We start from the raw sequence: 20,353 nt of genomic DNA on the forward strand, positions 1-20,353 counted from the left end.
ACAGCATCCTAGTGAACCTCCTCTGCACCGTCTCCAAAGCATCCTTATTCTTTTGGTAATGTGGCAGCCAGAACTATCATCAGTATTCCAAATGTGGCCGAACTAAAGTCTTATACAAGTGTAATTTGATCTGCCAACTCCTGTACTCAAAACCCCGTCCAATGAAGGAAAGCATGCCGTATGCCTTCTTGACCACTCTACTGACCTGTGTTGCCACCTTCAGGGAACAATGGACCAGAACACCCAGATCTCTCTGTACATCAATTTTTCCCAGGGCTTTTCCATTTACTGCATAGTTCACTCTGGAATTGCATTTTCCAAAAAATATCCCCTTGCATTGAACTCCACCTGCCATTTCTCTGGCCATCTCTCCAATCTATCTATATTCTGCTGCATTCTCTGACAGATGCCTTCACTATCTGCTCCTCCACCAATCTTAGTGTCATCTGCAAACTTGTTATGAGGCATCCTACACCTTCCTCCAGATAAGTTATATCACAAAAGCAGTGGCCCAGCACAGATCCTTGTGGAACACCACCGGTCACAGCTCTCCATTTTGAGAAGGTCCCTTCCACTCTATCCATCTAGCTAGAACATTAGACCCTATGTGACTTCACCTTCTTCATCAACCTACCATGGGGAACTTTATCAAATGCCTTATTGAGGTCCAAGTATAAGACATCTACATCCCTTCCCTCACCAATCAACTTTTGTTACCTCTTCAAATAATTCTATTAGGTTTGTAAGACATGACCTGCCCTGCACAAATCCATGCTGCCTATCATAGATAAGCCCATTTTCTTCCAAACTGATATGTATCCTATCCCATCATCTCTTTTTCAGCAGCTTCCACCTGTCAGGCTCACAGGTCTGTAATTACCTGGATTATCCCAGCTACCCTTCTTAAACAAGGGGGTAACATTAGCAATTTTCCAATCCTCTGAGACCTATCCTGTCTTCAAGGATACTGCAAAGATACCTGTCAAAGCATCAACTATTTCCTCTCTTGCTTCCCTCAGTAACCTGGGGATAGCTCCCATCCGGTCCAGGGTACTTGTCCACCTTAATGCCTTTTAGAATACACAACACTTCCTTTCTCCTTACATTTACTTGACCTCAACTAATCAAAGATCTATCCCTAACCTCAACATCCGTCATGTCCCTCTTCTCGGTGAATACTGATGCAAAGCACTTATTAAGAATATCACCCATTTTATCGGACTCCATGCATATCTTTCCTCCTTTGTCCTTGAATGGACCAACCCTTACTCTAGTTACTCTCTTCCTCCTTATATATAATTCTAGGCACATCTTTAATCTCCAAGTTCTGAAACTTATCATACAGATGTAAATTAAAAAACAGGAACTGTGAGTCTCTTCACACCTGACTGGTTGCAGTCCAATTTATTGAAAAAAAGTCCATTTCAGTTTTGGCAATTTCACTTATTCCTCATTTGTGAAAAGACTCAATGTGTGGGTCAGGTCATCACTGCAGCTATTCTAGATCAATGTGCTTCCTTTTTAAAACTATTTCAGTTCCAAAAAATCTCAAGTTTTAAAGTCAGAAGATGGAAGTTGAAAACTGAAAGCCCATAATTTTACCACCATCTTTTGCAGAATTCCTACAGTGTGGAAACAGGCTATTTGGCCTAACATGTCCATGCTGTCCCTCTGAAGAGCATCCCACCTCGACTCTCCCCACCTACTCTTTAACCGTAAGCCCGCATTTCCTATGGCTAATCCATCTAACCTGCACAGCTTTAGATTGTGCAAGGAAACCAGGGAAACTGGAGGAAACCCATGCAGACTCGGGAGAATATGCAAACTCCACACAGACAGCTGCCTGAGACTGGAAATGAATCCATGAAACAGCAGTGCTAACCACTGAGCCACTGTTCTGTGCACCCCCTCCCCACCCCTAACCCCATTTTGATGCAAACATCTTAACAATTATATCTTTGAATGATGATGAAAATGGCTGAAAATGTGTTGCTGGTCAAAGCACAGCAGGCCAGGCAGCATCTCAGGAATAGAGAATTCGACGTTTCGAGCATAAGCCCTTCATCAGGAATGAGAGAGAGTAGCCAAGCAGGCTAAGATAAAAGGTAGGGAGGAGGGACTTGGGGGAGGGGCGATGGAGGTGGGATAGGTGGAAGGAGGTCAAGGTGAGGGTGATAGGCCAGAGTGGGGTGGGGGCGGAGAGGTCAGGAAGAAGATTGCAGGTTAGGAGGGCGGTGCTGAGTTGAGGGAACCGACTGAGACAAGGTGGGGGGAGGGGAAATGAGGAAACTGGAGAAATCTGAATTCATACCTTGTGGTTGGAGGGTTCCCAGGCGGAAGATGAGGCGCTCCTCCTCCAGCCGTCGTGTTGTTATGTTCTGCCAGTGGAGGAGTCCAAGGACGAAATCCATTCCTAACGCATCATGTCTGTTTTTACTTTCTTAGGGCAGCCTTAATGTAATGGCAATACTCTTGCCTCTGGTTATCAGTTCACATTCAAATCCAGGGACTTGATTTTCTCAGTTGGATGTAAAAGATCCCATGGTACTATTTTGAACAACAGGGCTCTTTACAGCTAAAGAAATCCAACTCAAGTGTATTCAATGTTGTAGTGCAGCTAATATGCATTTAGTAAGCTCCCACAAATAACTATGAGGCAATATTTAGCTCATTGATTTTAGTAAGGGTGACTGATGAATAAATATTATCCAGATCATTTATAAAAGCTATGCTGCATATTTTTAGAATCATGGAATCTGTACAGTGTGGAAAGAGGCTATTCAGCCCACTGAGACCACTTCAACCCCTCCAAAGAGCATCCCACCCAGACCCAACCCTTACTCTATCCTATCCAATCCCAGTCACCCTGCATTTCCCATGGCTAATCCACTTAGCCTGCACATCCCTGGACACTGTGAGACAATTTAGTATGGCCTATCCACCAAACCTACACATTTTTGGATTATGGGAGGAAACTCACACAGACATGGGAAGAATGTGCAAACTCCACACAGATAGTCATCCAAGGCTGGATTCAAACCCGGGTCCCTGGCGCTGTGAGGCAGCAGTGCCACCTTTGTCAACCTTTTGACATTCATTCGCTCTTAGTAGCTTTCATTCACTTTTAGGAGCGATATTTCAGGCATTGCTTGATCTCATTAGTACTGAAATGCAATCTTTCAACGATCAGTTGATATCAATTGCACTAAAGAACAGTTACATAATGATAAATTGATATTCCAAATGGTTATAAACTGGCATCATTCTCAATAATTGGCCTTGCCTGTAATATTACAGCACTTCAGCATTTGCAGGTTACTGTCATTTGATTTCCTTCAATGCTTTTAGCTGATAAAATGACAAGCTGAGGAAATTTGACCAAGTCTCACATCAGTTTGACATCAGCCTTTCAGATCAGTTTGACATCCGTCTTTACCATTTTCTTAGTCTCAGGCTACTTAGCTATGTGTTAACGATTCGAGTATAATTTTATTTCTTTGTGGGATTCTGACATATAAACTGAGTTGAAGAAATTGTCAAGATTCCTTAATAATATTTTATTCTAAGAGTCCATCCTGATTACTATAATAATACAATAGTTATTTCACCCATGTATGGGATAGGGGTAAATGTGGAGTGCATTATCCACTTCAAAATATTGGTGTTATATTCATCAAGTTACACAATTTTCAAATCCACCAAAAACAGACATGGTATGAAAACAAATATGACATTACTCAAAACTCAAATAAGTGAAAACAGTATTGAAATGTTACAGAAGTCCTGAAATAGCTTGACATCACTTGAACCTCGTATACATATACATTTTCAGCCGCAAGATGACAACTTGTTTGACAACTGTATAGAATTTAGTGAAGCCAGTGCTCAGTGGTTAGCCCTGCTGCCTCACAGTACCAGGAACCCATGTTTGATTCCAACCTCGGGCGACTGCCTATGTGGAGTTTGCACATTCTCCCCGTGTCTGCGTGGGTATCCTCCGGGTGCTCCAGTTTCCTCCCACAATCTAAAGATGTGCAGATCATGTGGATTAGCCATGCTAAATCGTTCATAATGTTAGGTGCATTAGTCAGAGGGAAATGGGTTACTCTTTGGAGGGTCAGTATGCACTTGTTGGGCCAAATGGCCTGTTTCCAGTGAAGGGATTCTAACCTTTACCATGACTCATAGCAAATAAATGCAAATCCAAGATCTAGCAAGTTGACCTTAACCATGCCAATGCTGATGGACACATTGATATTGTTTATAGGGACTGCTGTAAACTGAGCAGATTTGTTCCACACTAAACAAATTTGATGAAGACTAATTCTTGCCAATCTCTAAACAGAGCTCAATCTCTGTACATCATGGAAAAGCTAATCTCACAGTTATATATACACGTAACAATCTTGGGCAGTGACATATGAACAGTTTCAGATATAATCCCATCCAGAAAAAACTGCCATTGTACAAAAACAAACTGCTGAAATTTGATTTTTTAGAGAGGAATATCGAGCGATCCCTGGATCTTTGCTGTGTGTGTGTGTGTGTGTGTGTGTGTGTGTGTGTGTGTATTGGTGTGAATCCTGTGTTTTCCACAGCTACCTTTTCAGCTGGGGTGTCTCATCTCATCTTCCTTTTGGGTTCTTGACAAGAGGAATCTGACTGCCTTTTGCACGTTTCAAGAGGATCGATCAGTCTACGGCCATACTAGTCTGGAAACACCTGATCTTGGAAGCTAAGTAGACTCAGGCCTGGTTAGTACTTGGATGGGAGACTGCCTGGGAATACCAGGTGCAGTAGGCTTTAAAGTGCTACTGAGACTTTATAAAGCTCTGGTTAGGCCCCATTTGGAGTACTGTGTCCAGTTTTGGTCCCCACACCTCAGGAAGGACATACTGGCACTGGAATGTGTCCAGCGGAGATTCACACGGATGATCCCTGGAATGGTTGGTCTAACATACGAGGAATGGCTGAGGATCCTGGGATTGTATTCATTGGAGTTTAGAAGATTAAGGGGAGACTTAATAGAAGCTTACAAGACAATACATGGCTTGGACGCTAGGAAGTTGTTTCCGTTAGGCGAGGAGACTAGGACCCGTGGACACAGTCTTAAAATTAGAGGGGGTCAATTCAGAACAGAAATGCGGAGACATTTCTTCAGCCAGAGAGTGGTGGGCCTGTGGAATTCATTGCCGCAGAGTGCAGTGGAGGCTGGGACGCTAAATATCTTCAAGGCAGAGATTAATAGATTCTTGATGTCTTGAGGAATTAAGGGCTACAGGGAGAATGCGGGTAAGTGGAGTTGAAATGCCCGTCAGCCATGATTGAATGGCGGAGTGGACTCGATGGGCTGAATGGCCTTACTTCCACTCCTGTGTCTTATGATCTTATGGTCTTATGTATGAGTCAATGTAATCCATACACAGCATCAAAGGCCATCAGTTAAGAGCTTCAATATTGTTACTGTGACCAATATGGAATGAACTTCACCATTCACTCATTTCTTGGTCAGCAGGTTGACTGGCAAATAGCACCATTCAACACCTATTGGCTTGTGATGTTGCTGACCTTCGCCTTTCTACTTTGTAACTCAATGGACATGCCCACTGGCAGCTTGGTACATTGGACAGAGCTGACAGTGAAGTGGCAATCTGAGCAGTGTGGCAACCTGAATCCTCTGGGTGCTACAAATGCAGTAAGACTCCCTGACCACCAGGACATTCAGAATCCATGGTGCAGGCTGTAACCTGATCATGAAGAGAACGTGAGGACAGCAGATGCTGGAGATCAGAGTTGAGAGGCTTATGCCTGAAACATCGACTGTCCTGCTTCTCAGATGCTGCTTTTCCAGCACTACACTCCTGAACCTGATCATGAAGCCTCACCCATTTCTCAGAGATTCATCAGCATTTCTTTCAAGGCTCAGCAGAAAGTGGATCTTCACACCTAAAATATTGGGAATTAAAAATCTCTTGGCTTCCCTCTGGACAATACTTGGATTAATTATATTCATCAATCACGGCCTAATAGGCATGAATTTAGAGTGAAATTTATTTAGGAACTGAAGGAAAACAACTCTTGTTGATGACATTTATGTTCTTTTAGCAACTTTGCTTTTGTTTTCTGAACTCCACAGAAGGTGGAGACTTATCTCTCCTTTGCATCTTGGTCTGAATACCCTGAGAATGCTGGGATAGCTGGGATATCCCCTGCCCATGTCCCCCTGCAGCCCTACAAACATCCATGATGGTCCCTTCAGCACAAGGAGGGAATTCTGTGAGACACCTTTGCCTCTGGGGTCTGAGGAATTGTACCACAGGGTGTGTCCATTTTGTTTGGCGGCCATTACTGTGAAGGGGCAATATTGGCAGTGGGGAGCTAACTTCAGGAGGGAGGAGGACTGTAGAAATCAGGAAGAGCCTGTTGCGGGTGGGGGTGTGAGTAGGCGGAGTGGAAGGGGGAAGGTAGGCATTTTGGGTGGGGGCTTGGACACCATAGTGACCTGAGGGAAACCAATAGCAGGCAAAAAAAAGGCTAGTAGTATTTGAGGGGAGCAGCAGTGTTTGGTAAGGGAGTGATGTGGGGAGCCCATGAAGCTGAGAGGAAACAATGGGGCAGCAGGGGAAAATCAGGATGACCATTGAGGCGTTAGATTGAGGTTAAAGGGCATATCACCCCAGTGATAGCCTCAGTGACAACCTCAGTGACAATTTCAGCTTCACTTTTTTGGCTGCAGTTGCCATGGGAGGAATGAGAGCGAGGACCAAGGGCCTGATGGGAAGCTAAGTTTAAAGTATAAAAACTTACCTCGTTATAGGCGGAGCACATGCTGAGCAGGAACGGACACGGGAATGCAGGGTAAGTGATGCTTTACCCGAATCACTACTTGGGTAGTGTCTCCCACCCATCCTCCTCCTCTAACCAAAAAGAAAGGTTCTGTCTGCCGGATTGGTAAGGTGACTAGTTTTTATTTTTTTGTAAGCTTTCTGTAGTCTTATTGGGAATTTAGAATAGTGGGTTAGGACAGTTGAATGTTCCTCATGCAGAACGTGGGAGGTAAGGGTCACCGCTAGTGTCCCTGCTGACTGCATCTGTGGGAGGTTCACTCAACTCCACCTCCTTGAAAACCACGTTATGGAGCTGGAGCTGGAGCTGGATGAACTTCGGATCATTTGGGTGGCAGAGGGGGATATTGAGAGAAGTTACAGAGAGGTAGTCACGCCTCAGGTACAGGAAGAAGGTAGATGGGTTACCATCAGGAGATGGAAAGGGAACTGGCAGGCAGTGCAGGGATCCCCTGTGGCCATTCCCCTCAACAACAAGTTTCAGATACTGTTATGGAGGATGACTTACTAGGGGTAAGTCATGGGGTACAGTTCTCTGGCACAGAATCTGTCGCTGTTGCTCAGAAAGGAAGGGGGAAGAGGAACAGAGCATTAGTCATGAAGGACGCAATAGTTAGGGGGACGGATAGGATGTTTTGTGGGAATGAGAGAGACTTGGGGTTGGTATGTTGCCTCCCAAGTGCCAGAGTTCAAGATGTCTCAGATCATGTTTTTGGGATCCTCGAGGAGGAGGGGAATAGCCCCAAGTCATGGTCCACATAGGCACGAACAACACAGGTAGGAAGAAAGATGGGGCTTTAAAGCAGAAATTCAGGGATCTAGGGTGGAAGTTTAGAACATGAACAAACAGAGTTATTATTTCAGATTTGTTGCCCATGCCACGTGCTAGCGAGGTGAGGAACAGGGAGTGAAAGGAGTTGAACACGTGGATACAGGGACTGCACAGAGGGAGGGTTTAGGATACCTCGATAATTGGGGCTCTTTCTGGGGTAGGTGGGACTTCTACAAACAGGATGGTCTTCACCTGAACCAGAGGGGTACCAATATCCTGGGGAGGACATTTGCTAATGCTCTTTGGGAGGGTTTAAACTAATTCAGCTGGGGGATGGGAATCTAAATTGTAGTTTGAGTATACAGGAGGTTGAGAGTAGTGAGGTCAAAACTAAGGTTTCAAGGTTACAAGAGGGCACCGGCAAGCAAGAAGTTAGTTTGAGGTAGCTTCTTGAAAGTGGAGTCGCAGGTAGATAGGATAGTGAAGAAGGCGTTTTGTATTCTTTCTTTTATTGGTCAGAACATTGAGTACAGGTGTTGGGAGGTCATGTTGCTGCTGTACAAGACATTAGTTAGACCACTGTTGGAATACTGCGTGCAATTCTGGTCTCCTTCCTATTGGAAAGATGCTGTGAAACCTGAAAGCATTCAGAAAGGATTTAAGGATGTTGCCAGGGTTGGAAGATTTGAGCTATAGGGAGAGGCTGAACAGGCTGGGGCTGTTTTCTCTGGAGCGTCAGAGGCTGAGGGGTGACCTTATAGAGGTTTACAAAATTCTGAGGGGTATGGATCGGGTAAATAGGCAAAGTCTTTTCTCTGGGGTCAAGAAATCCAGAACTAGAGGGTGTAGGTTTAGGGTGAGAGGAGAAAGATATAAAAGAGACCTAAGGGGCAACGTTTTCACACAGAGGGTGGTACGTGGATGGAATGGGCTGCCAGAGGAAGTGGTGGAGGCTGGTACAATTGCAACATTTAAGACACATTTGGATGGGTATATAATAGGAAGGCTTTGGAGGGATCAGGGATCTAGGGTGGAAGCTTAGAGCATGAACAAACAGAATTATTATTTCTGGTTTGTTGCCCATGCCACGTGCTAGCGAGGTGAGGAATAGGGAGTGAAAGGAGTTGAACATATGGATGTGGACTGTGCAGAGGGAGGGTGGGACTAGATTGGGTAGGGATATCTGGTCAGCATGGACAAGTTAAACCGAAGTGTCTGCTTCCATGCTGTACATCTCTATGACTCTATGTCAACTTCAATGCCAGGTGCATTTGGAATAAGGTGGGTGAACTTGCAGTATGGGTCGGTATCTGGGATTTCGATGTTGTGGCCATTTCAGAGACATGGGTAGGGCAGGGACAGGAATGGTTGTTGGAGGTTCTGGGATATAATGTTTCAGTAAGGACAGAGAAAATGGTAAAAGAGGGGGTGGTGTGGCATTGTTAATCAAGGACAGTATTACGGTTGTAGAAAGGACGTTTGAGGACTCAACTACTGAGGTAGTATGGGCTGAGGTTAGAAACAGGAAAGGAGAGGTTACCCTGTTAGGAGTTTTCTACAGGCCTCTGAATAGTTCCAGAGATATAGGAGAAAGGATAGCAAAGATGATCTTCAATAGGAGCGAGAGTAACAAGGTAGTGGTTATGAGGGACTTCAACTTCGTAAATATTGACTAGGAATACTATAGTTCAAATATTTTAGTTTTTGTCCAATGTGTGCAGAATGATTTCTTGACACAGTATGTAGACAGGCCAACAAGAGACGAGCCTACATTGGGTTTGCTACTGGGTAACGAACCTGACCAGGTATTAGATTTGGAGGTAGGGAGCATCTTTGGTGATAGTGACCACAATTCAGTTATATTTACTTTAGCGATGGAAAGGGATAGGTATATACTACAGGGCAAGACATATAGCTGGGGTAAAGGCAATTCTGATGCAACTCAGCAAGATTGAGGATGCATGGCATGGGGAAGGAAACTGCAAAGGATGGGCACAACCAAAATGTGGAGCTTATTCAAGGACCAGCTATTGCATGTCCTTGATAAGTATGTACTGGTCAGGCAGGGAGGAAGTTGTCGAGTGCGGGAGCTGTGGTTTACTAAGGAAGGTGAATCTCTTGTCAAGAGGAAGAAGAAAGCTAATGTTGGGATGAGATGTGAAGGCTCAGTTAGGGGGGCTTCAGAGTTACAAGTTATCCATGAAAGACCTAAAGAGAGACCTAAGGAGAGACAGGAGGGGACATGAGGAGTTGTTGGTGGATAGGATCAAGGAAAACCCTAAGGCTTTCAATAGGTATATTAGGAATAAAAGAATGACTAGAGTAAGATTAAGGCCAATCAAGGACAGTAGTGGGGGTTTGTGCATGGAGTCAGAGGAGATTGAGGAAGCACTAAATGAATAGTGCTGTACCTGGACACCGAGATCTCTCTGCTCATCTACACTACCAAGAATCTTACCATTAGCCCAGTACTTTGCATTCCAACTCCAACCAAAGTGAATCACCTCACACTTGTCCGCATTAAACTCCATTTGCCACCTCTCATCCCAGCTCTGCAGTTTATCTATGTCTCTCTGTAACCTACAACATCCTTCGTCACTATCCACAACTCCACCGACCTTAGTGTTGTCTGCACATTTACTAACCCACCCTCCTACACACTCATCCAGGTCATTTATAAAAATGATGAACAGCAGTGGACCCAACACCGATCCTTGCGGTACACCATTGGTAACTGGACTCCAGGATGAACATTTCCCATCAACCACCACCCTCTGTCTTCTTTCAGCAAGCCAATTACTGATCCAAACTGCTATATCTCCCACAATCCCATTCCTCCACATTTTGTATAATAGCCTACTGTGGGGAACCTTACTGAACGCCTTGCTGAAATCCATATTCACCACATCAACCAGTTTACTCTCATCTACCTGTATGGTCACCTTCTCAAAGAACTCAATAAGGTTTGTGAGGCACGACCTACCCTTCACAAAACTGTGCTGACTATCCCTAATCAAATTATTCTTTTCTAGATGATTATAAATCCTATCTCTTATAATCTTTTCCAACACTTTACCAACAACTGAAGTAAGGCTGACTTGTCTATAATTACCAGGATTGTCTCTACTCCCCTTCTTGAACAGGAGAACCACATTTGCTATCCTCCAGTCTTCTGGCACTATTCCTGTAGACAATGACATTTTAAAGATCAATTCCAAAGGCTCGGCAATCTCCCTCCTGGCTTCCCAGAGGATCCTAGGATAAATCCCATCTGGCCCAGGGGACTTATCTATTTTCACACTCTGCAGGATTTCTAATACCTCTTCCTTGTGAACTTCAATCACACCTAGTCTATTAGCCTGTACCTCAGTATTCTCCTCGACAACATTGTCGTTTTCTAGAGTGAATACTGTTGAAAAATATTCATTTAGTGCTTCCCCTATCTCCTCTGACTCCACATACAACTTCCCACTACTATCCTTGATTGGCCCTAATCTTACTCTTGATATTCCTTTACTCCTTAAACACCTATAGAAAGCCTTAGGGTTTATCCTGATCCTATCTGCCAACAACTTCTCATGTCTCCTCCTGGCTCTTCTGAGCTCTCTCTTTAGGTCTTTCCTGGCTACCTTGTAACCCTCAAGCGCCCTAACTGAGCCTTCACATTTCATCCTAACATAAGCCTTCTTCTTCCTATTAACCAGAGATTCTACTTCCTTCATAAACCACGGCTCCTGCGCTCCACAGCTTCCTCTCTGCCTGACAGGTATATACTTATCTAAGAGATTATGAAGAGTTCAAACGGGCTATTTTAAGTGCTTATGAATTGAAACCAGAAGCATATAGACAGCAGTTCAGAAACATAAGGAAGGAACCAGGTCAGATTTATGGTGAGTTTGAAAGAATTAAGCACATTCATTTTAAAAGATGCAGGCTTTAAAGATAGATAAGACCTATGAGGCTTTAAGAGAATATTCTGCTGGAGGAATTTAAAAACTCACTTCCAGAGATGGTAAGAATTCACGTGGAGGAACAGAAAGTTCAGGAAGTGAGAAGGACTACAGAGTTAGTAAATCAGAGATAGTAGACATTGGTGCATAAGACAAGCTTCTGGCCAGAATTTCATCCTGTGAGGGACAGAAGTTGGGAGATGGGGAGATCCGACACTACGAAACAAAGAGTAGAGAACACTGGTAAGAATTTACCAAAGCTTAAAAAAGAAGCCCAAGAGGGTGGAAAAGAGTTGAAAGGCCTCACATGCTTTCTCTGTACTGGAATGGGACATGCAAAGTCACAGTGCTGGTCATTAAAGAAAGATACTGTGGGTAAAGCAAGATGTGGTAAAAGAAGCTAAGCCAGTGGTATTAGTGAAAATGGTAAAGGAAACCTCAAGAAGAGCTGAGGAGCTGCAGGAGAGTGCAGAGCCTAGGCCGGGGCTGGGTATGAAGTTAGTGCTTGATCTCCATAAAGAATTTGCCTCTGTGAGTAAGGTTTACTCAGAAAGAACAGAGGGGGGAAGGGCAAGAAATTATGATTTTGAGAGATTCAGGATCTAACCAGTCTCTAATTGTAAAAGATGAGTGAATTTGCACTCTTTCTAATCTGTTACCTGAGAGTGTGGTAAGTTGTGCGATAGATGGACAGAAATTTAGCATTCCCCTGTGTAAGATCAGGTTGAAGAGCCAAGTCAAAACTGGGGAAGTTACAGTGGGAGCAATTGACAGACTGTCAGCTTCAGGAAACCAGTTTGTTCTTGGGAATGATTTAGCAGGATCCAAGGTGGGAGTGACATTCCTTGTTATGGAAAAGCCCACGAAACTGAGGAATTAAAAGAAAAATATCCTGGTATTTTCCCAGACTGTGTAGTAACAATATCCCACTATCATAAGTCACAGCATGAAGCAAACAGTAAAGAGAAAGATGAAGGAGTCGAGGTTCAGTTAGCAGACACCCTGTTTGACATAGTGGTGCAGGAAAAACCTGAACAGGCAGAGGGTCAGACAGAAGTGTTTAGTCCTGAAAGACTAAGGGACTTGCAACAGAAAGACAAGACGATAAAAGATATATATGTGAATGTGTACTCCAGAAAAGAGTCAGAGAATATTCTGGAGGATTATTATCTGAAAGATAGAATCCTAAAATGAAAATGGAAGACACGGCAAGTTAGTGCAGAGGAGAAATGGGCCGAAGTGCACCAGATTGTGTTGCTGGTAGCATACAGACAGGAAGTGTTATTGGTAGCACATGATCTACCTGTCGGAGGTCACCTAGGGATATGAAAGACTCAGGCTAAGGGACAAAAACATTTTTATCGGCCTGGAATGCACGAGGATGTGGTTAACTTTTGACATATGTGCCAAATGGTAAGCAAGCCACAGGCGGTAAGAAAACCAGCACCTTTGTTGCAAATTCCCGCATTCAATGACCCTTTCACAAGGATTGTAATTGATTGTGTTGGTCCCCTTTCTAGAACTAAAAGTGGGAACCAATGCCTGTTAACCATAATGGATGTGTCTATCAGATTTCCGGATGTAATTCCATTATGGAGTATCAAGGCAAAAAGGGTGGTAGAGGGGTTAGTAGCTTTCTTCACGCGGTATGGGTGACCCACAGAGGTTCAATCAGACCAAAGGTCTAATTTTACTGCTAGGCTGTTTAAGGAGGTCATGAATAGCTTAGATATACAGCCCTTTAAATCAAATGCATATCATCCTGAATCCCAGGGAACTTTAGAAAGGTGACATCAGAGCTTGAACACAATGTTGAGAGCATACTGTTAGGATTACCAGAATGATTGGGAGAAAGGTATCTCATTTGTATTGGTTACCATTAGAGATGCCCCAAATGAATCTTCTCAGTCTATACCTTTCAGGTTGATATTCAGACATGAAATGATAGGCACTTTGAAATTAATTAAACAAATATTGACAGGACCCAAGTCAGAGATCTACACTCAGGTTATGTATTGGAGGAGAGGGAGAGATTAAATCGAGTAGGTGAGTTAGTTAAACAGCACCTAAAGAGGGCATAGCATAGAGTGAAGCAGGTGGCAGATAAAAACTGTGAGACTCGGACATTTTCTCGAGGGGATGATGTGTTAGTATTGTTACCAGTGATAGGAGATCCATTCAAAGCCAGGTTTAGTGGTCCCTATCAAATTGACAACAAGTGGGCGGCACAGTGGCACAGTGGTTAGCACTGCTGCCTCACAGCGCCAGAGACCCGGGTTCAATTCCCGCCTCAGGCAACTGTCTGTGTGGAGTTTGCACATTCTCCCCGTGTCTGACTGGGCTGCTCTTTGGAGGGTCGGTGTAGACTTGTTGGGCCGAAGGGCCTGTTTCTACACTGTAAGTAATCTAATCTAATCTTAAAAAAGTTGAGTCAAATGAACTATCTGCTAAAGATGCCAGGTAGAAATAAAAGGTATCGGATATGTTATGTGAATACGTTGAAACCGTGTTACACTAGAGAGAAAGAACTGGAGAAACAGCTGTTAGTTACTGTCTCACGGAGTGAGGAATCAAATCCAGATGTTGCGAATTTTGATGTGCCTCAAATATGTTAAAAAATGAAGAAGGGTGGAATAGGTTAACAAACTATCTCTCTCAAGAGCATAGAACACAGTTGAAAAGTTTGTTACTGCAGTATGATGACATATGCAGGAATCAGATGGGGAGGACGTAGTGAATACTGCTCCGATAAAACAACACCCCTATTGGCTTAATCCTCTCAAAGCCAGACAGGTCCCAAAGGAGGTAGAGGCCATTCTCAATGAGGACATCATTGAACCAAGCCAGAGCAAATAGAGTTCGCCAATTGTCTTAGTTCCTAAATTGGATGGGACTCAATGATTTTGCATGGATTATCAGCAGGTCAACGCCGCTACAAAATCAGAGTCATATCCAATACCGAGATTGGAGGACTGTATGGAGAAAGTCAGCCAAGTCAGTTATATCACCAAGTTGGACTTACTGCGTGCTTACTGGCAGGTACCTTTATCAGAGACAGCAAATGAAATTTCTGTGTTTGTAACCCCAGAGGGACTATATCCATTCAAAGTGATAGTCTTTGGAATGAAGAACATACCCACCACATTCCAAAGACTCATAAACAGAGTTGTGGCTGGGTTAACAAACTGTTTAGTCTAATTTGGATGATGTAGTGATCTTTAGTAAGTCCTGGAAAGATCACATGGTATGGTTGGCAGAGTTCTTTCAACAACCGGCGGGACGGTGGCACAGTGGTTAGCACTGCTGCCTCACAGCGCCAGGGACCTGGGTTCAATTCCCGCCTCAGGCGACTGACTGTGTGGAGTTTGCACGTTCTCCCCGTGTCTGCGTGGGTTTCCTCCGGGTGCTCCGGTTTCCTCCCACAGTCCAAAGATGTGCGGGTCAGGTGAATTGGCCATGCTAAATTGCTAATGTTAGGTAAGGGTAAATGTAGGGGTATGGGTGGGTTACGCTTCGGCGGGTCGGTGTGGACTTGTTGGGCCGAAGGGCCTGTTTCCACACTGTAAGTAATCTAATCTAATTAATAAACCTCAAGAAGCAAACTGGTGATAAATGTAAACAAAACTGAATTCACGAAAGTAGAGGCGACATTCTTGGGACATAACATCGATCATGGAAGCTTGACCCCACTGAATGCAAAGATGAAGGCCATCGAGGAATTTCCATGACTAACCCTGAAGAAAGAGATGCTTCGATCCTTGGGACTAAGCAGATTCTATCAGAAGTTTGTTCCAAACTTCAGCACTGTAGTGGCACTGTTAACTGATTTGCTGAAGGAGAACACAAAGTTTTGGTGGACAGAACCATGCCAGGAGACATTCGACCATTTAAAAGCCATATTAACCACCAAACCAGTTTTAGCCACACCAAACCTTTCAAAACTCTTCAAAGTTGCCATCGATGCTAATGACATAGGAGTTGGAGCTGTCCTGCAACAGGAAGTTGATGATGGGATTGAACTGTAAAAAATGAGGTCTGCAGATGCTGGAGATCACAGCTGCAAATGTGTTGCTGGTCAAAGCACAGCAGGTTAGGCAGCATCTCAGGAATAGAGAATTCGACGTTTCGAGCATAAGCCCTTCATCAGGAATAAGAGAGAGAGAGCCAAGCAGGCTGAGATAAAAGGTAGGGAGGAGGGACTAGGGGGAGGGGCGATGGAGGTGGGATAGGTGGAAGGAGGTCAAGGTGAGGGTGATAGGCCGGAGTGGGGTGGGGGCGGAGAGGTCAGGAAGAGGATTGCAGGTTAGGAGGGTGGTGCTGAGTTGAGGGAACCGACTGAGACAAGGTGGGGGGAGGGGAAATGAGGAAGCTGGAGAAATCTGAATTCATACCTTGTGGTTGGAGGGTTCCCAGGCGGAAGATGAGGCGCTCCTCCTCCAGCCGTCGTGTAGTTGTGTTCTGCCGGTGGAGGAGTCCAAGGACCTGCATGTCCTCGGTGGAGTGGGAGGGGGAGTTAAAGTGTTGAGCCACGGGGTGATTGGGTTGGTTGGTTCGGGCGGCCCAGAGGTGTTCTCTGAAGCGTTCCGCAAGTAAGCGGCCTGTCTCACCAATATAGAGGAGGCCACATCGGGTGCAGCGGATGCAATAGATGATGTGTGTGGAGGTACAGGTGAACTTGTGGCGGATATGGAAGGATCCCTTGGGGCCTTGGAGGGAAGTGAGTGTGGAGGTGTGGGCGCAAGTTTTACATTTCCTGCAGTTACAGGGGAAGGTGCCGGGGGTGGAGGTTGGGTTGGTGGGGGGTGTGGATCTGACAAGGGAGTCACGAAGGGAGTGGTCCTTGCGGAACGCTGATAGGGGAGGGGAGGGAAATATATCCTTGGTGGTGGGGTCCGTTTGGAGGTGGCGGAAATGGCGGCGGATGATACGTTGTATGCGCAGGTTGGTGGGGTGGTAGGTGAGAACCAGTGGGGTTCTGTCTTGGTGGCGGTTGGAGGAGCGGGGCTCAAGGGCGGAGGAGCGGGAAGTGGAGGAGATGCGGTGGAGGGCATCGTCGATCACGTCTGGGGGGAATCTGTGGTCCTTGAAGAAGGAGGCCATCTGGGCTGTGCGGTGTTGGAACTGGTCCTCCTGGGAGCAGATGCGGCGGAGACGAAGGAATTGGGAATATGGGATGGCGTTTTTACAGGGGGCAGGGTGGGAGGAGGTGTAGTCCAGGTAGCTGTGGGAGTCAGTTGGTTTATAATAGATGTCTGTGTTGAGTCGGTCGCCCGAGATAGAAATGGAAAGGTCTAGGAAGGGGAGGGAGGAGTCTGAGACAGTCCAGGTGAATTTCAGGTCGGGATGGAAGGTGTTAGTAAAGTTGATGAACTGTTCAACCTCCTCGTGGGAGCACGAGGCAGCGCCGATACAGTCATCGATGTAGCGGAGGAAAAGGTGGGGGGTGGTGCCAGTGTAGTTGCGGAAGATGGACTGTTCCACATATCCTACGAAGAGGCAGGCATAGCTGGGGCCCATGCGGGTGCCCATGGCAACTCCTTTAGTTTGGAGGAAGTGGGAGGATTGAAAAGAGAAGTTATTCAGGGTGAGGACCAGTTCAGTCAGTCGAAGGAGGGTGTCAGTGGAAGGGTACTGGTTGGTGCGGCGGGAAAGGAAGAAGCGGAGGGCTTTGAGTCCTTCGTGATGGGGGATGGAGATGGGATTGAACTGCCAGTTGGTTACTTTTTGAAGAAGTTCAACATCCACCAGAGGAAATACTTCATGATCGACAAAGAACTATTGAGTTTGGGACTGGACTTCCAACATTTTAATGTGTATGTCACAAACAATGTGTTGGAGACAGTTGTGTACATGGATTACAATCCTCTTACATTCTTAGAACGCTTTAAAGGCAAGAATATGAGACTCTTCCATTGAAATCTAATGTTGCTTACTTTTAATTTACAAATCGTACATGTTGCAGGTCCTAAGAATGTAATTGCAGATATTTTATCGTGAATTTAAAGGATAAAGTATAGATGAGATTGATATCTATTCGATGTTATATGTATGTAGGAAGAGGTCACTATGAACTCAGACTAAAATCATATGCATGCCATGGTAATGTGGTTAAGGAATAGATTAAAAAAAATGAAGCCATCTTTTCATTATGATGGTTCATTTTTTTTAAAGAGGAGAGGTGTTAGGAAGGTGTAGGTGTGTCATGTGCCTTTAAAAGAGAGAGGAAGTTAGCAAGGACTGACTGAATGCACTGAGTGTGCTGAACAATTTAAAAATGTAACACTTCATTGAAACAAATAGCTGAAGTTGTGTTGTTATGGAACAAAAAATAATTCCAAATTCGGCCAATCAGATTAAATTATGCCCCAGATACCAAAATCCAATCGAATTTGAATTTTACAATTTAGAATGATATCAAGCCAATGAAATTATCCAATGTTTTGGGGCATAAAACCAGACATTTTGAACAGTTAGAGGAGAACTACCAAAAACACCAACCAGGACAGACTGCCAGCTGAAAGCTCCCTGAAGAAGGGCTTATGCCCGAAACGTCGAATCTCCTGTTCCTTGGATGCCGCCTGACCTGCTGCGCTTTTCCAGCAACACATTTTCAGCTCTGATCTCCAGCATTTGCAGACCTCACTTTCTCCAGCTGAAAGCTCTCTGTAAGGTACCTGTCCATAAGAACAGTTGTGCAGTAGAAGACCATAGAAAAGACAACCCAGGAAAAGACAGAGGAAAATCTACCGAAGTGAATTGAAAAAGTTAACTGGTTTTTAAATGTGATTTTTTTTTGTAAATCTTAATAAGGTTTTTTTTAAAATCGGACCAGTACTGTAGAGTGGGAGGTAAAAGATAGGTTTAAGATAAAAGGAGTTGTAAATAGTTGTTGGTTTTAATGTTCTCTGTTGGATTTAAGGAATAAAATTGTTAATTTTTACTTTAAATAGTGACCCCTGGGATGGTTCTCTGCCTCCCGAAATTTAACAGATTACAGCGCAACGTAAGATGTTCTGTGCGTTGGGTTTAAATTAGCCGAAGGGTTTACCCCGTGTCACAACAATAATCTCAGCGATAACTTTAGTGATAATCTCAGTGATAATCTCAGCAAAAGCACAGTAATAATCTCAATGAAACCTCAGTGATAATCACAGAGATAGTCACAGTGAAACCATAGTAATAAACTCAGTGAAACATCAGTGATAATTTCAGTGACAATCTCAGCAGCAATTTCAGTGACAATCTCAGTTAAAATCTCAGTGAAAATCTCAGTGACAATCTCAGTGACAATCTCAATTAAACCATTGTAATTACCTCAGTGAAACCTCAGAGAAAGTCTCAGTGACAATCTCAGTGATAATCTCAGTGACAATCTCAGTGATAGCTTCAGTGATAATCTCAGTGATAATCTCAGTGATAATCTCAGTGACAATCTCAGTGATAACCTCAGTGTAATCTGAGTGATAATCTCAGTGACAATCTCAGTGACAATCTCAGTGATAACCTCAGTATAATCTGAGTGATAATCTCAGTGTAATCTGAGTGATAATCTCAGTGACAATCTCGGTGATAGCTTCAGTGATAATCTCAGTGAGATCCCAGAGATAACCTCAGTGAGAACCTCAGTGAGAACCTCAGTGATACTGAGCCATTGTTTGCTGCTCCTACTGAAGGTGACTATGGGGGCAGGTGTGACATGCACATCAGTTGGAGGGGAAGGTTATGGTCAAGATCTTGAACACGAGAGCATGTTTCTTTTCTACCCAACTTCAAACATAGGAGACCGAACTGACTCCTGCATACACGCTCATTGGAAAGTTAGGGTGCTGGATAGGCCTCTTGGTGAGAAATGTACACCACCTTGAGCAGCTGTGCCCCTTTTAGATGACAATTACTGAAGCTGATCTACATACCATCATTCCATCTGCCTGATGTACATCCTCAGCTGTACATGTTTGGCAGTGCCAATGAGGACACTAATCCTGGGTCATTGGAAAAGGGTGTTGAAGTCATAGTGAGGGATGTAAGTCATGTTTTGTGAGCAAATCCTTTCTCATCCCATGCATGGTATTTAGATTAGATTCTCTACAGTGTGGAAACAGGCCCTTTGGCCCAACAAGTCCACACCGCCCCTCCAAAGAGCAACTCACCCAGACCCATTCCCCTACATTTAACCCTTGACTAATGCACCTAACACTATGGACAATTTAGCATGGCCAATTCACCTGACCTGCATATCTTTGGACTGAGGGAGGAAACTGGAGCAAACAGAGGAAACCCACGCAGACACAGGGAAAATGTGCAAACTCCACACAGACTGGCGGGAATTGAACCCAGGAATCTGGTGCTGTGAGGCAGTAGTGCTAACCACTGAGCCACCGTACCATTTATTTGTGTATCTTTTCAGCGTTAAAGAAGGATCCTACACAGCAAAATGTAATATCCCAGCTGGAGCCTGCTGGTAACTGGGATTTCAAATGTTCAGTCTCATGAACCATTAGGAAAGCCCAGGCCAACAGTGAGGGGATCTCCATAGGCCAGAAATAAAAAGCAGAGGGCAGAAGGTCAGGTTCATTGCAAGCTCCTAGACCCAATAGTCCCATATAGCGTACATCAGTGTGAGGAGTAAGCACACCTTAGGTAGCCAGTGCATCAGAGACAAGAGGAGACAGTGAGGTCTGCAGATGCTGGAGATCAGATGCAGGAGATAGTGGGCGGCACGGTGGCACAGTGGTTAGCACTGCTGCCTCACAGCGCCTGAGACCCGGGTTCAATTCCCGACCCAG

At 44.6% G+C, this 20,353-nt stretch overlaps 1 pseudogene; it reads left to right on the forward strand.

Moving 5' to 3' along the window:
- Nucleotides 1–4,694: 4,694 nt before the first annotated feature.
- On the forward strand, nucleotides 4,695–4,803 carry LOC132834446 (5S ribosomal RNA; annotated as a pseudogene).
- The last annotated feature ends 15,550 nt before the right edge of the window (nucleotides 4,804–20,353 follow it).

This window comes from Hemiscyllium ocellatum, chromosome 39 (assembly GCF_020745735.1).
Source record: "Hemiscyllium ocellatum isolate sHemOce1 chromosome 39, sHemOce1.pat.X.cur, whole genome shotgun sequence".
Taxonomy (NCBI): domain Eukaryota; kingdom Metazoa; phylum Chordata; class Chondrichthyes; order Orectolobiformes; family Hemiscylliidae; genus Hemiscyllium; species Hemiscyllium ocellatum.